Source organism: Pieris brassicae, chromosome W, assembly GCF_905147105.1.
Source record: "Pieris brassicae chromosome W, ilPieBrab1.1, whole genome shotgun sequence".
NCBI lineage: Eukaryota > Metazoa > Arthropoda > Insecta > Lepidoptera > Pieridae > Pieris > Pieris brassicae.
In genome coordinates this window covers 1,913,168-1,929,646 of record NC_059679.1, presented here as the reverse complement: position 1 = coordinate 1,929,646, position 16,479 = coordinate 1,913,168, and positions in this window count along the sequence as shown.

Here is a 16,479-nt window from a genome sequence, read left to right as displayed (position 1 = left end):
CCGATGCTGAAACTCAGCTGCAGGTATTAATCCGAACAACTCATCTGAACACTCTCCATGGTAAATGCGGTAGAAGATGCAGAGTGACCCCACATCTCTACGCAACGCCAAAGGATCGAGCCGCTCGGAGAGGGATTGGTCATCGACGATTCGAACCGCTCTTCGTTGGATACGGTCAAGTGGAAGGAGCTGGTACTGGGGAGCCCCCGCCCAGAGGTGAGAACAGTATTCCATGTGGGGCCGTATTTGCGCTTTATAGAGTTGCAAGCGGTGGCCCGGAGTGAAGTACCGTCTCGCCTTGCTGAGCACACCAAGCTTTTTGGAGGCTAATTTAGCCTTTCCCTCCAAATGACCGCGAAACTGAACGTCGTTCGATATGTCAACGCCAAGTATTCCGATGCTGGCTGTGGCTTCAAGAAGAGTGTTTTCGAAAAGAGGAGTAGCGACAAAGGGTATTTTTTTCGCGGTAAACGCGCAAACTTGTGTCTTCTTGGGGTTAAATTGGACTAGGTTTAGTCTACCCCAGTCCGAGACTCCACGTAAAAGAGTTTCGACTTCAGACACAAGTTTGTTCCGGTACTCATCGACAACTGCCCGAGAAATACCTGCCCGGACAGTGTAAAGAGTATCCCCAGTGCTGTCGTCCGCATAGCAATGAATGTTGCTAAGTTGCAACATGTCATTGATATGCAGAAGAAACAGGGTCGGGGACAGAACACAGCCTTGTGGGACCCCAGCATTCACGGGTTTAAGGTCGGAACATGCTCCGTTGACGACGACCTTGATGCTCCGATCGGCTAGAAAGCTGGAGATCCAGTCGCATAATTTCTCAGGAAGCCCGTAGGCTGGAAGCTTCGAGAGCAGTGCTTTATGCCACACCCGATCGAAGGCTTTCGCTATATCCAAACTAACCGCTAGTGCCTCCCCCTTGGACTCAATTGCCTCTGCCCATCTATGAGTAAGGTATACTAGAAGGTCACCAAACGAGCCGAACGACCACGACGAAAGCCGTACTGATAATCGCTAATCAGCTGGTGGCCCTCTAGATACCTCAAGAGCTGGCCATTAATAATGGATTCCATTATTTTGGAGAACAAGGAGGTTATAGCTATTGGGCGATAGTTGGACGGATCAGAGCGATCGCCTTTTTTAGGGATCGCATGTATCGAAGCGGTCTTCCAGCACTTCGGGACAGTGCCGAGCGAGTACAGGTACCGGAAAAGGCGCGTCAGGACTGGAGCCAACTCAGGAGCACAAGTACGCAGCACAATTGGAGGGATACCATCCGGCCCGCTCGACTTATGAATGTCCAAGGAAGATAGTGCTCTGCGAACAGCACGTTGCCGGAATGTGATTTTCGGCATTGAGTTATCACACCGCAAAATCGCCGCTGGTGATCGCCCCCGGTCATCCAAAGTCGAGTTGGACGCGAAGAGACAGCCCAAGAGGTCGGCCTTCTCTTTCGCAGTGTGGGCGAGCGAGTCATCCTCTCTGTGCAGCGGTGGTATCGATGGCTGACAAAAATTCCCTTGTACAGCTTTGGCGAGAGACCAGAAGGCTCGGGTCCCCGAAGGGAGTTGGGCCAATCTCTCGCCAAATCTGGCGATGTGCTCTGACTTTGCCTTAGCGATTTCCCGTTTGAAGGACCTGGAGGCTGAGTTATATGCTTTTTTATGTTCGCTGGTATTGGCATCACGAGATATCGCCGCTTCCGCCCATGCATTAAAGCATTCTCGCTTTCGACGCGATGCCGCCGATTGCAAGAACGCTTAAACCAGGGCTGTGACTTGCCACCGATCGGCACCGCAGAGAATGGAATAAAAAGTTCCATGCCCTGTAGAACCACTTCGGCGACAGAGGCAGCGACGGAATCTGGAGCTTCCGACGAAAAGCACATAGGTAGTCCACCAAGGGTAGGACGCATAGAAAGACCGATGAACCGAATGGCGGGTCAACAGAGACTTGATAGGTCTCCGGATGTGAGGTCAGCAGAAGGTCCAACAAAGAGGGTTTATGACCATCCACATCTGGTATTCGCGTAATCGCAGGGACCATTTTGTGACAGGTCGTAAGCTAAAGCAAAGTCGTGAAAGGATCTTCCCGCGTGATCGGTGGTTTCCGAACCGAGCCAATCAGCATGGTGAGCGTTAAAATCGCCAAATATCACGATTTCAGCGGTAGGAACCCCTTCGAGCAGGGAATCTGTAGCCATTTGGATGTGCTCAATGAGTCGCTCAGTTTCGGTATTTCCGCTATGGGACCTATACAGGCATGCGTAGAATCGCGGATGGTCATCGCAGTCTACGCGCAGCCAGAGGCTAGATAGGTCCCTTCCTTCAAGCGACCCGAGGCGACGAGAACAGATATCCTCTCTGACGTACACGCAAACTCCCGCCCGCGGCACAAATGAATGTTCCAATTTGTACCCCGGGTAGGAGAGGTAGGAGAGGTAGGAAGTATCAGCCGGGGAGGATATCTGAGTCTGAGTAAGGAAGAATAAGGCCGGCTTCGCAGTTTCGAGGTGAAAGTGAACCGCGTTAAGATTAGAGTTGAGCCCCCTAACATTGGTGAAGTCCACTGAGAGCGTGGAAGGGGATGCCTTCGGTAAATTCTTCCGTTTGCCCCGAGATCGAAACCTATAGTTTTTTGCGCAGTTTTTGCCCACCTCAGAATACGAAGGGCAGCCTGTGCATCCACCACCGAATACTGATTGTTCCGATGATGGACGCTCAGAGGGGGATTCTCCACAGCGGAAACGTGTGGTACCCCCTGGGGTAATCTCTGTTTAAACTGCATCTTCATATTCTGGGGGGGGGGGAATTGATGGGCTCCGGGAGTCTCACTCACCGCACGAAACGCGAGTACAATAAGATGAACCTATTGCATCACTTCACGCCGGTTTTCTGTGAGACAGTGGTACTGCCCCGGTCGTGCCTGCCCGATTGGCTGAAGCCCGAAAGCAACAGCATGGCACTCCCACTAGGAAGGGGGTTGACTGACTGCACTGGTGAAATAAACTCTGTCACAGGTTATTTCATCAGTGGGCGATGGGGTCGTCACGTCCCGACGCCAAAAAAAAAGTGAAGTGTAAGGGCAAATATATTAATGAAAAATATTGATCAATTCTTAAGTGAGTGGTATTAGAATATAAATATAATAAATATTTGAAATTGTATCGAATATATATATATTCGTTATAAACTATGATATGATATGAACGAATATATATATATTCGTTATAAACTAATAGCTATATATTGATTTGATTATAAGTGAAAGTGTGTGTCTAATAATCTGAAAGGAAATAATTAAAAACTAAGTAAAATAAACATTTTATGAAAACAAATATATATATAGTCCGACTTAGTGGACTTTCTTCTACCACGAGATCGTTATCTACGCGAGTGAAACTGCGGGGCATTGCTAGTAAATAATTTAAATTAAATTATAGGTACAATAGGCACATCATTATTCTACCAAAAACATTGTTAAAACTCTATTGTATATTGTATGAATACGAACTAAATATACTTTAGTCTGGATCGCATCTAACTAAAAAAGGGGTTTTTACTAGTGTACACACGTAAGAAGTGAAACTTCTTTATGACCTTCATTTTTGAAAAATTATCTACTATATGCAACTAACTTTACAGAAATTGGTTTAAAACAGTAGAATTAGATTAACAAAAGGCTTTTATTATCATAGACATACAATTAATACAATTATTTCATATTATCGTATTACTAATAAGATTATTACAGCCTTTCATTAATTGTAATATAATTCTTACTATCATTTTTTTTATTTTTTTTTATAAAATAGGGGGCAAACGGGCACGAGGCTCACCTGATGTTAAGTGATACCGCCGCCCATGGACACTCTCAATGCCAGAGGGCTCGCGAGTGCGTTGCCGGCCTTTTAAGAATTTGTACGCTCTTTTCTTGAAGGACCCTAAGTCGAATTGGTTCGGAAATACTTCAGTGGGCAGCTGGTTCCACATAGCGGTGGTGCGCGGCAAAAATTGCCTTGAGAAACGCTCAGTCGTGGAACGTCGGACGTCGAGGTGATACGGGTGGAATTTTGTATTTAGCCTCGACGTCCGATGCTGAAACTCAGCTGCAGGTATTAATCCGAACAACTCCTCTGAACACTCTCCATGGTAAATGCGGTAGAAGATGCAGAGTGACCCCACATCTCTACGCAACGCCAAAGGATCGAGCCGCTCGGAGAGGGATTGGTCATCGACGATTCGAACCGCTCTTCGTTGGATACGGTCAAGTGGAAGGAGCTGGTACTGGGGAGCCCCCGCCCAGAGGTGAGAACAGTATTCCATGTGGGGCCGTATTTGCGCTTTATAGAGTTGCAAGCGGTGGCCCGGAGTGAAGTACCGTCTCGCCTTGCTGAGCACACCAAGCTTTTTGGAGGCTAATTTAGCCTTTCCCTCCAAATGACCGCGAAACTGAACGTCGTTCGATATGTCAACGCCAAGTATTCCGATGCTGGCTGTGGCTTCAAGAAGAGTGTTTTCGAAAAGAGGAGTAGCGACAAAGGGTATTTTTTTCGCGGTAAACGCGCAAACTTGTGTCTTCTTGGGGTTAAATTGGACTAGGTTTAGTCTACCCCAGTCCGAGACTCCACGTAAAAGAGTTTCGACTTCAGACACAAGTTTGTTCCGGTACTCATCGACAACTGCCCGAGAAATACCTGCCCGGACAGTGTAAAGAGTATCCCCAGTGCTGTCGTCCGCATAGCAATGAATGTTGCTAAGTTGCAACATGTCATTGATATGCAGAAGAAACAGGGTCGGGGACAGAACACAGCCTTGTGGGACCCCAGCATTCACGGGTTTAAGGTCGGAACATGCTCCGTCGACGACGACCTTGATGCTCCGATCGGCTAGAAAGCTGGAGATCCAGTCGCATAATTTCTCAGGAAGCCCGTAGGCTGGTAGCTTCGAGAGCAGTGCTTTGTGCCACACCCGATCGAAGGCTTTCGCTATGTCCAAACTAACCGCTAGTGCCTCCCCCTTGGACTCAATTGCCTCTGCCCATCTATGAGTAAGGTATACTAGAAGGTCACCAGCTGAACGACCACGACGAAAGCCGTACTGATAATCGCTAATCAGCTGGTGGCCCTCTAGATAACTCAAGAGCTGGCCATTAATAATGGATTCCATTATTTTGGAGAACAAGGAGGTTATTGCGATTGGGCGATAGTTGGATGGATCAGTGCGATCGCCTTTTTTAGGGATCGGATGTATCGAAGCGGTCTTCCAGCACTTCGGGACAGTGCCGAGCGAGTACAGGTACCGGAAAAGGCGCGTCAGGACCGGAGCCAACTCAGGAGCACATGTACGCAGCACAATTGGAGGGATACCATCCGGCCCGCTCGACTTATGAATGTCCAAGGAAGATAGTGCTCTGCGAACAGCACGTTGCTGGAATGTGATTTCCGGCATTGAGTTATCACACCGCGAAATCGCCGGTGGTGATCTCCCCCGGTCATCCAAAGTCGAGTTGGACGCAAAGAGACAGCCCAAGAGGTCGGCCTTCTCCTTCGCAGTGTGGGCGAGCGAGTCATCCTCTCTGTGCAGCGGTGGTATCGATGGCTGACAAAAATTCCCTTGTACAGCTTTGGCGAGAGACCAGAAGGCTCGGGTCCCAGAAGGGAGTTGGGCCAATCTCTCGCCAAATCTGGCGATGTGCTCTGACTTTGCCTTAGCGATTTCCCGTTTGAAGGACCTGGAGGCTGAGTTATATGCTTTTTTATGTTCGCTGGTATTGGCATCACGAGATATCGCCGCCTCCGCCCATGCATTAAAGCATTCTCGCTTTCGACGCGATGCCGCCTTGCAAGAATGCTTAAACCAGGGCTGTGACCTGCCACCGATCGGCACCGCAGAGAATGGAATAAAAAGTTCCATGCCCTGCAGAACCACTTCGGCGACAGAGGCAGCGACGGAATCTGGAGCTACCGACGAAAAGCACATAGGCCCCCAAGGGTAGGACGCAAAGAAAGACCGCATCCCATCCCAATCTGCTGACCGATAGTGCCAAATACGACGACAACCCGAAAAACGGGGCCGAGGAGGGCGCGTAGTAGGCACAGTACTCCGGACCACACAATGATCCGATGAACCCAATGGCGGGTCAACAGAGACTTGATAGGTCTCCGGATGTGAGGTCAGCAGAAGGTCCAACAAAGAGGGTTTATGACCATCCACATCTGGTATTCGCGTAATCGCAGGGACCATTTGTGACAGGTCGTAAGCTAAAGCAAAGTCGTGAAAGGATCTTCCCCATTTCTATCATTGTTATCGCTATTATAAATTTTTGTTATTAAACGCTTCGAATCTTAACCGTGGTAGGGACAAGAAAAGATGGCACGTAACGGTAAAATGTGACGCGCAATTTTTTTTCCAACGACGATAAAGAAGTTTAAGTTCAAAAAACAGTATAACTATTATACTAGATTTTATTAAAATGTAGCCAAGGAGAATAAATATCAAGGACACAGCTAACGATAAACGTAAATAGAAATCATAAAGCGAAAAATAAGTGTTACAACTCTGTTTAAATAAACATACTTGCTCACAAGACGTACTGTTCTCTTTTTGGTGTCTGGATGAACAGGCCACCCCTCCTTATCATAAACCACAGGTCGGCCTCTCAAAGAACCTTCATATTACTGATCCAGCTTTCATGGTATCTTTAGTACATAATCCAATCCCATTAAGCCAACACATGGCAGAATTATACCAACACAAGTCTTTAATTACCCTGAAAAAAAGCTTTTGTCTATTGTATACATAAGACAAAGCTATAACATTTATCACTAACAAATCACACAAAATAACAATAGTCAAAGAAAAGAAAATTCCTATTGTTTTTTATTTCAAAATTGTTATCACACTTTTTTTATTTTAAAGAACACTGTTTAGCGAATGTGAATTAAATGCGGAGAAAGAAAGTCCAATAGTGAACAGCATGAGAACGAACCTACGACCTCAGGGATGAGGGTCGCACGCTGAAGCTACTAGGCCAACACTGCTTACAAAAATGGAAGCAAACAATATATCTTGCTTACAAACAATCATGAATCATTAATGAACTATAATTATATGTTTTTGCAATTCACTAACCCCAAAATAAATTGTTTAGTTAATAACAATTGATTTTGACCATGAATTGATGACATTTTTAATTCCGAATCTCTCTCGTGAACTATGCTCGGAGAGCCTAATTAATAAATAAAATATAAAAGGCTTTACCGTGTCTGTTACCATGGTCACCGTATATTGGACATAACATCGTTACCATGGTAACAAAAAATGAAATCTATTCTAAGAAACTCACCAAATAGAAGGAATAAAAATAAAACGCCAATAAAAATAATAGACATGTTAATTGTCACATCGTCGGGATAGCATGCCATCGTCACCTTAGAGCATATATTCCAAAAATTCATAAAATCCAGTCAATAAATATTTTAAATAAAGTTAATTTATTAGTTTTATTTTCATTTCCCAGTCATTCAAATTGGTCTCAATTTTGATAAAACATTTTTATCGTCTCAATAACAATTAATATATAACTTCCAAATGCGAATCCGATGTGAAATGAAATTGAAAAACTATTTTTATATGCATTTGTTCCCTAAACAAGACTGCTATGGTTACATTTACACAAACCACAGCGGTTTTCTAATGATTATATTATATTATTTTGTAATATAAAGAATGACAAACTAAAATTACTATTTTTTATTAAGCTATCAATGACACCTATAAAGTATATGCAAGTTCTTCTAATTAACCAAAATAAATTCTTCGGTTTAATACAATACTTGTAAGGTTTTTTTTTAGCTTCATCCAAGATCTGGACAGCAATTAAAATTGAATGTGTCCATGTCTACAAACACCATAAAAGTTTTAGAAAGAAAAAACACGGAACTAATACACAAAAACAACAATCTGGAATTGAGGGTAGGTGCATTGGAGCAGCGTTTCCATGAGATGGAACAGGAGAAACTTTCTAATTTTATAGAAATAGCAAACGTCCCCCCTGCGAGTGAAGAGAATGTGAGAAAATTAGTTGAAAATGTAGCATTAAAACTTAAACAGCCCTTCGACAGTATCCGTAACACAATGCGATACCAAGGTAAAAACGACCAACCGGGCATTATACAAGTAAAACTTAATGATAAAGCAACCCAAGAAAAGTGGATTAAAGCTGCAAAAACCATTAAAACTATGGTGGCCGATGTTTGCCCCTATGAACCCAACAATAACAAAATAGTATTCATCAGGGAAGCAATGACTAAACACAACAAAAGCGTTTTATGGGAAGCCAAACAGGAATTAAAGAATAAACAAGGATATAAATACGTATGGTTTAAAAACGGTATGGTGCGTGCAAGAAAGGATGAAAACACTAAAATACAAAACCTAAGATCAGTGTTGGATATACAAGTGCTAAAAAAAAGACAGAATGCCAATTAACTGACCAATTTAAATGCATATAAATTATTATTATTAAGATGGATAGTTTAACTAGTGATATTTTTGAATTAGAAGACTGTATAAACATAAGTGATTTTGTGAGTAAAATTCCCAGTAGACATTTAAATCTATTGTGTGTACACATAAACATAAGGTCAATCATAAAATACTTTGATAGTCTTGAGCAATGTATTTATGCGGCTGCCGCTGTTGACGTTATTGTGCTTACAGAAGTAAACATTTCTGATAAAATCAGTTGTCTGTATAATTTAGATGGATACCATATGTTTTCGGCACTCAGAAACGGTAGGAAAGGTGGAGGTATCGTAGTATATGTAAAAAAGAAACATAAAAACAGAAACACAAAATACACTGCACAAATTTGTGCTATTTACCGCCCACCTAGCCTAAGCAAGAACCTGTTTATTGATGAACTTCATAATATTATTAAGAACAATTGTCAGAAAAATATTGACTTGTATCTATTGGGAGACGTTAATATAAATCTAAAGCTAGACATTCCTATAAAACATAAATATTGCAACACATTACACAGTTTAGGCCTTATGTGTGGGATCACAACTTACACTAGGGCGGAACTATACAAAGGAACCATTACAAAATCATGCATAGACCACATATACGCTCGATCCCAAACACACGACCTATACACGGCAACGGTTGGCACAAAACTAGCGGACCATCGAGCGATCGTGCTTGCTTGCACTAAAACACAGTCACAGGATGTTCCAACATATAAAACATTAATTGACAATAATAAATTAACGATCCTTCTAGAGCAAATTGATTGGAAGCCGACATTAGAAATGAAGTGTCCTATTGGTATATATAACTTCATACAAAATAACTTAACACAAGCATATAAAAAATCTGAATGTACAGTTAAACTTAAATCTAACTCTCTTCGAAATAGTAACCATTGGATTAATAATAGAATTATTAAAGGATGTCAGTACAGAGATAAACTTTTTACTCAATATATAAAAGATCCAAACAACTTAATACTCAAACAAAAATATAATAAAACCAGAAATTATGTCAATAAATTAATAAATAAAACTAAAAATAAAACAATTAGAATCAATATAGAAGCTAATAAAAATAATCTAAAAAATCTATGGGACATATTAAACCAACTAACAGGAAAAATTAAAACATCCATGGACGTAGCTATACAAAACGCATTTGCAAACCAAAATATTACATGTAAAGATATTGCAAATAATTTTGCAACTTCCTTCCACAATAGTATTAGTAATATAGCAACCAACTGTGTAAATCCACTGTTAGATAAAAGCTCCTACCAGCATACAGAAAATACTAGTATGAGATTTCAGTCAGCAGACCCTAAATCAGTTGCAAAGATAATTAAATCATTAAACGACAGAAAGTCTCCAGGTGCAGATAAAATACGAGCTATGGATATTAAAACATTATGTAATAAAATCAACGTAGTCATAGCTAACCTTATTAATACGAGCATTTATACTGGAAAATATCCTAACTTACTAAAAACAGGCATAGTTCGACCAATATACAAAAATGGTAGCAAAAAAATCTATAATAATTATCGTCCAATAACTATATTGCCAACAATTAACAAAATAATAGAAAAATACATATGTGGACAAATTCAAAATTATTATAAAAAACACAATATTCTTTCTAACAAACAATATGGATTCCAACCAAATAAAAAAAAACCACACAATTGCTATCCGCATTCACAGACCACATTTATAAACATTTAAATAAAAAAGATCATGTTCTAGTAGTGTTTATTGACTACAGTAAGGCATTCGACACATTAAAGCACAGCGTAATCCTGCAGAACTTAAATGACTGCGGAGTACGAGGAAACCTACTCAAGTGGTGTGAAAACTATCTGCAAGACAGAACTTATCGTGTTAAAGTGTGCAACGAAGAAAGTTTTCCAATATCTATTACAGAAGGTACGGCTCAGGGCTCAGTCATTGGGCCTTTACACTACCTTACCTATGTTAACACATTAGCTAACATAATAAAGTATTGTCAGATATTCCAATTTGCAGATGATACATGCCTAGTAGCTGCAGGGCCTAACATCCAAGAAGCAGAAACAAAGCTACAATCTGATTTCGATACATTGGCTAAATGGTCCCACGACGTAGGACTTGTACTAAATCCTAACAAAACAAAGTTCATGCATATCCGATCCAGTCACAATCTAAATTCACGTACACCCATCTTAATCTTACACAACCACACATGTGCACATTCTTATAACTCGTACCCCAATAGCTGCAACTGCAACGCCTTAGAATTAGTTCATAACCATAAGTACCTGGGGCTTACAATAGATGACCGAATGTCCTGGAAAATGCACATTAATTCTGTCTGTGATAGGCTAAGAGCGATACTTGCCAAATTCACTTTAATAAAAAATAAAATACCACTTAAAACTCTGCTACTATTATACAAAGCACTAGCCGAATCCATTATAACATATGGACTTACAAGCTATGGGAGAACATGCAAAACTTATCTAAATCAAATATTTGCAATACAAATACGTATTTTAAAAACAATTGCTCCCTTAAAATTAAAATCACAATATAAAGCGGACTACAGAAAGCTATTTGCATTTTTCAAAATTATACCTATACACGAGAAAGTACAACTAGGATTATTAAATGAAAACTACTTTACAGAAAATTACCTCAAAACAATTAAAACTCACTATCACTACTCAACACGTAGAAAATTAAAAAACGAATTTCTATTACCCAAATACAATAATTTATATGGGAAAAAAACATTAGATTACATTATTCCAAATTTAATAAACTCGATACCAGCTACACTTCTTACGAATATAACAAGAAACAATATTAAATTTAAATTAAAAAAATACTACATAAGTCAAACAATTATAAATTATGCATAACATAAATTGTGCCATATACGTCATTAAAATATATATATATTCGAATATAGGAACTCATCCTGTATGTGAATGAGAATTCTCGACAAGAACAGGTTTCTTGCGTCGGCTAACTATGGCGCGTCAGTGTTTAGATTTGTTTATGACGTTTTACGTGCAATTTTAAATCGTTTGAATGGTTTGATTGTTATAAATTTAAATTTACAGCGTATATGTCACTGGCCTTAGTATATATATATGTGTGTTAATGATTTAATTATGTTCGACGTCCTGGTGGATAGAAAAACTGTACACAGTTTGTGTTTCCACCACATCAACTACCTTTATATTAAGAACACTTATACAACAATAAATAAATAAATAAAATAAAAATAAATAAATGGGACTTGTCAGAACGCAATAAAATTAGAGCGCTTTGCTAGTTATAAAAGTGAGTTCTGGAACCGCTGTAGTACAGATACCGGCAAACTTCACCGGCATACAGCGCGGGATACAAACGTCAACTGATTTACCAATCACGCGATCGACACGTCACTCTCGCGCCGTCGCGCACTACCGCCCGCCGAAGTAATACCTAAAAATGGCTTCTGCGCAGGCAAGCACATTTGTACCAGATGTTTGCCGATATCTATACTGAAGGTAATGTCTACTCGCAAGCAGTGCTGGGTTAGCTACGTAGCAAGAGTAGCAAATGCTACGGGCCCCGCGCTCCAACGTAGCTGTAACCGTAACAAAACATCCTTTGCACTTAAAAATCTAAAAGTCGATTAAGTCACGTTACATTCGAAATAAGTTGGTATTTTACATACTTTTTACCGTAAATTATAATCGACAGACATATTTTGACTAACAACTATATATACCACATCTCCCTTTCAAGCGGCCAATTTTTTATATTTTTTATATCAACGCCTTACGCTGGGCATGTTGCAGTCGAGACGGACTGCTGTAGAGCCGTGTACGACTTCAACGCGACCACACGACTGCTTGGAGCAACTGCTCCACACAACTGTGTTCGACCGCAAAATAATACCGTCAATGCGAGTTCATTTACAAGATGGATTTCGATGACGAAACACTGCTTCTTGCATGTGGGTGCGTCTAATACTACAATCAAGAGAACAGTATGGAATATTTCATACTTTGTATCCCCAGCACAGAGAAGACACTGAAGAGTTTTTCAACTATTTTAGAATGTCCATGGTTTCATTTGATGAATTGGTATTTTAAGCCGAGAGCCGGAGTGGCACGCGGTCGGCAGCAACCGCTTGTAGCAGTCTGTGTTTGGTGGGTCCGGCAGCTGTAAGCAGTCGACCACACGGCGAAACTCGACCGAAGAGCGTCTACTCCGACCGCTCAGGAACTGCTCGAGCGTGTATTGCTGATATGAATTTAGTATGGAAACTGCATGATAGAGGATTTTTGACAATCTGAGACCAATCTTTGTTTTTAATTTATTTTATTATTATTTATTATTTAAGATATCTCTTGGAACATGATGTAATGGTTGCAGCTCCTTACAAAATTTTATAATACTCGACAGTGTCCTAATCTTCATTTCTCGCGAGGAAATGGGATTTCGACGAATTCTGGCTTTAACAGCATGAACAGCCTTTGTAGTTCGAATTACGCACGACCGCCCCGATCGTTTCTGATTTTCGAAAGACTTTTTTTTGACGTTTATAAGTGTATATTATGCTACATATATGAATAAGTGATTTTGAATTTTAAAACGAAGAGTTTTTGTATCTGTTGATAGTACGATATACGTACCAAGCTTTTAAAGCGTCTGGAATATGACCGACGGCTCCATTCCCATTTTGTGCAAGGCGATCACTGCAATCCTATTTTCTTCAACACTGGAATGGATCCATATTGTAATTTTATGTAACGGTATTCATGGCCAGACTAGTAAGTGTGTATTTGATCATTTTCTGAATTAAAAAAAAACAAAGATGTGCAAAAAAATTAAATAAGACGTTAATTTAATATTTTTTTAAATAGAAATTCGATATTACATATAATTAATGATATAAACTTTTGAAAAATGATCAATGAAAATGATGCAACTTTACAGAAATTGGTTAAATAAGGTTAAATTTGATAAAGTTTAACAAAAGGCTTTTATTATCAAAGACATCAACATCGAATCTATTCGAATCTACCACCGTAAGGACAAGAAAAAGATTGCGCGTGACGGGAATATATGACGGTAATTGTTTTTCCAACGCCGATAAAGAAGTTTCATTTCAATAATTAAACAAAAGTTTACATACTACATTGAGAGAGTGAAAAAAATTCTAATTTACATTATATAATTATTTATAAAAACTTTTTTAATTTTTGTAGTTTTTATCAAAACAATTTAGTATTAAACTTAAAATTAAATTTACATTCATCTCATTATTTTGAAACCAAAAATGTTTCGCTTTCACTTCTACCATGTGTAAATTGCCAACATGTTTTTTTTATTATTTAAACAGGTTTTAAATATAGGCTACAGTCATTCAAGAACCGTAACTCTAAATTAAAAGAGTGCAGATTGTTTTAGTGTTGAGCAATGGATCAATCTATTGTAAGATATTATATTTTAATTGAGCGCATTAATCAAAATTAGACTCTCAACCTGAAGGTCGTAGACACCTTGTCTTTTAAAATGTAATCACTTTCATTACACGGCAATGATCTATTACTTCTGGCCAGAAAGACTACCTGTACATCTTTTGTCTACATTTTTGGCTGTCTTAATAAGGAAGGATGTTTTCAGTTCTGAATGATTTCCTGAAAGTTCCCTCAAAGTCAAACTTATTTTTGAATTTTATGTTTCAATATCTCACGCGAAGCGAGGCGTTATGGTTGCAGTGCATTTGCCTTGCGCAAAACTTAGCGAGGAAAAATAATGACCAAGACTTGCCAATTCTTTCCCCCCGCTTTTTGCCTTGATTTGGGAACTGATAGAAAATTTAGATCGTTGGTATGACGTTCATACGTCCTAAGAATGACAACTAGGAGCACTTTAAGATGTTGTCATTGGAGAACCGTAGAAAAATAATTGATATATCACTTACATTTAAATTATATACATTAAAAAAATGAAATACGTAATACAAAATATTTTTTATTCATTTTCTCCCAATAAACAAATAGTCAAATTTTATCTATGTAGCGCATTTTGAATTTCGAAATATGAACAGAACTGTGGTGTGGTAATTTGAATTTCGAATCACGTCCTTTGGTGTATTTTTCGAATTTTGAATGAGTTTTACTTGTTGTCGAAATCGCGCCTCGCACGTGTCAGTTGTGATTAATGATAATAATGCGCGATTTGTATCAATATCTGTAACAAGAAGTATGTTATAGTAATATATATGTATGAAATATTTTCATCAGCAGAAACGTTCTTTAATGCCAGAGTGGACAAGAAGTAGGAGGTGCAGAGACAGCTCCGCCCATGGCCACTCAATGTATGGCTCCCATATGTTAAAAATTTATTGGATTTGACGTTTTTTGGGTTAGGTCCTGACTTTATCCCCAAATTAAGTTCAAAAGCAGGTTTTTACCACAGAGACACACACATTATCTTTCGGTAACACTATAATTGCATTCCGTTGTTTATCCCGTTTGTTATATAAAAAATAAGTATAGAAGTGAAATCTTCTTTAGCATCGTTGTGATTTGAAAGTCGATGAAACGAAAAAGCGACAGTAAAAGAGACAGATACATAAATTCATAAGATTAAACAGACAGCTGTATTTAAAACAATTCTCTGGACATCGACAATTACCTCAAATCTTCAACTGTATCCATTTGCGTGATCCCAGGTCGCCTTTGCTTTAATCACTCTCGATCAGAGTTCCATTTCTTTATATTAATTGTTAAAATCCTGCGCAGTATTCCAAGAGCTGATTTAGAAATTTAGATCTTAGTTTAAAGTGGAGAAGGAACGTTGGACTCCTGAGGGAGGGATGATCCTTGACCCGAATGGCAGGTCCTGATAGGTAAGATACAGAAACTAGATTTAGCGCGAACTACCGATAGAGAGTAGCAATATAATATAATTTAAGAACAGTACCAATTTGTCTATTTCTGATAAAATATGTGTTTTTCTTATCTTACAGGATTGCCAGCATCTTACTGGAAGGTGAGATATAGGCTTAGGTCACATCCAAAATATACCCTTTGGCTCATGTGTATGTAATATATCACTTAAAAATCCCAGAACCTGGAGTACAAAGACAATGAATAAAATTTTACAGAAGTAATTAATTTACCTAGAAGAAGAATCGATAAAGGAGGATCAGGATACAGTTTTTTGAAGTGCAACCCAAGAGATGAGATGAGAGAGACGTTTAATATATTGAACCGAATAAAAACCAAAGTAAGGAAATTGAAAACTTTGGAAATATAACACAGGATTACTGAAAGGTATATGTTCTGAATGTTTGTATTAAGCATATTTTTCATATCATTTCATTTGCATGTGGGAGTGCCATGCTGTTGCTTTCGGGCTTCAGCCAATCGGGCAGGCACGACCGGGGCAGTACCACTGTCTCACAGAAAACCGGCGTGAAGTGATGCAATAGGTTCATCTTATTGTACTCGCGTTTCGTGCGGTGAGTGAGACTCCCGGAGCCCATCAATTCCCCCCTCCCCCAGAATATGAAGATGCAGTTTAAACAGAGATTACCCCAGGGGGGTACCACACGTTTCCGCTGTGGAGAATCCCCCTCTGAGCGTCCATCATCGGAACAATCAGTATTCGGTGGTGGATGCACAGGCTGCCCTTCGTATTCTGGGGTGGGCAAAAACTGCTCAAAAAACTATAAGTTTCGATCTCGGGGCAAACGGAAGAATTTACCGAAGGCATCCCCTTCCACGCTCTCAGTGGACTTTACCAATGTTAGGGGGCTCAACTCTAATCTTAACGCGGTTCACTTTCACCTCGAAACTGCGAAGCCGGCCTTATTCTTCCTTACTGAGACTCAGATGTCCTTCCCGGCTGATACTTCCTACCTCTCCTACCCGGGGTACAAA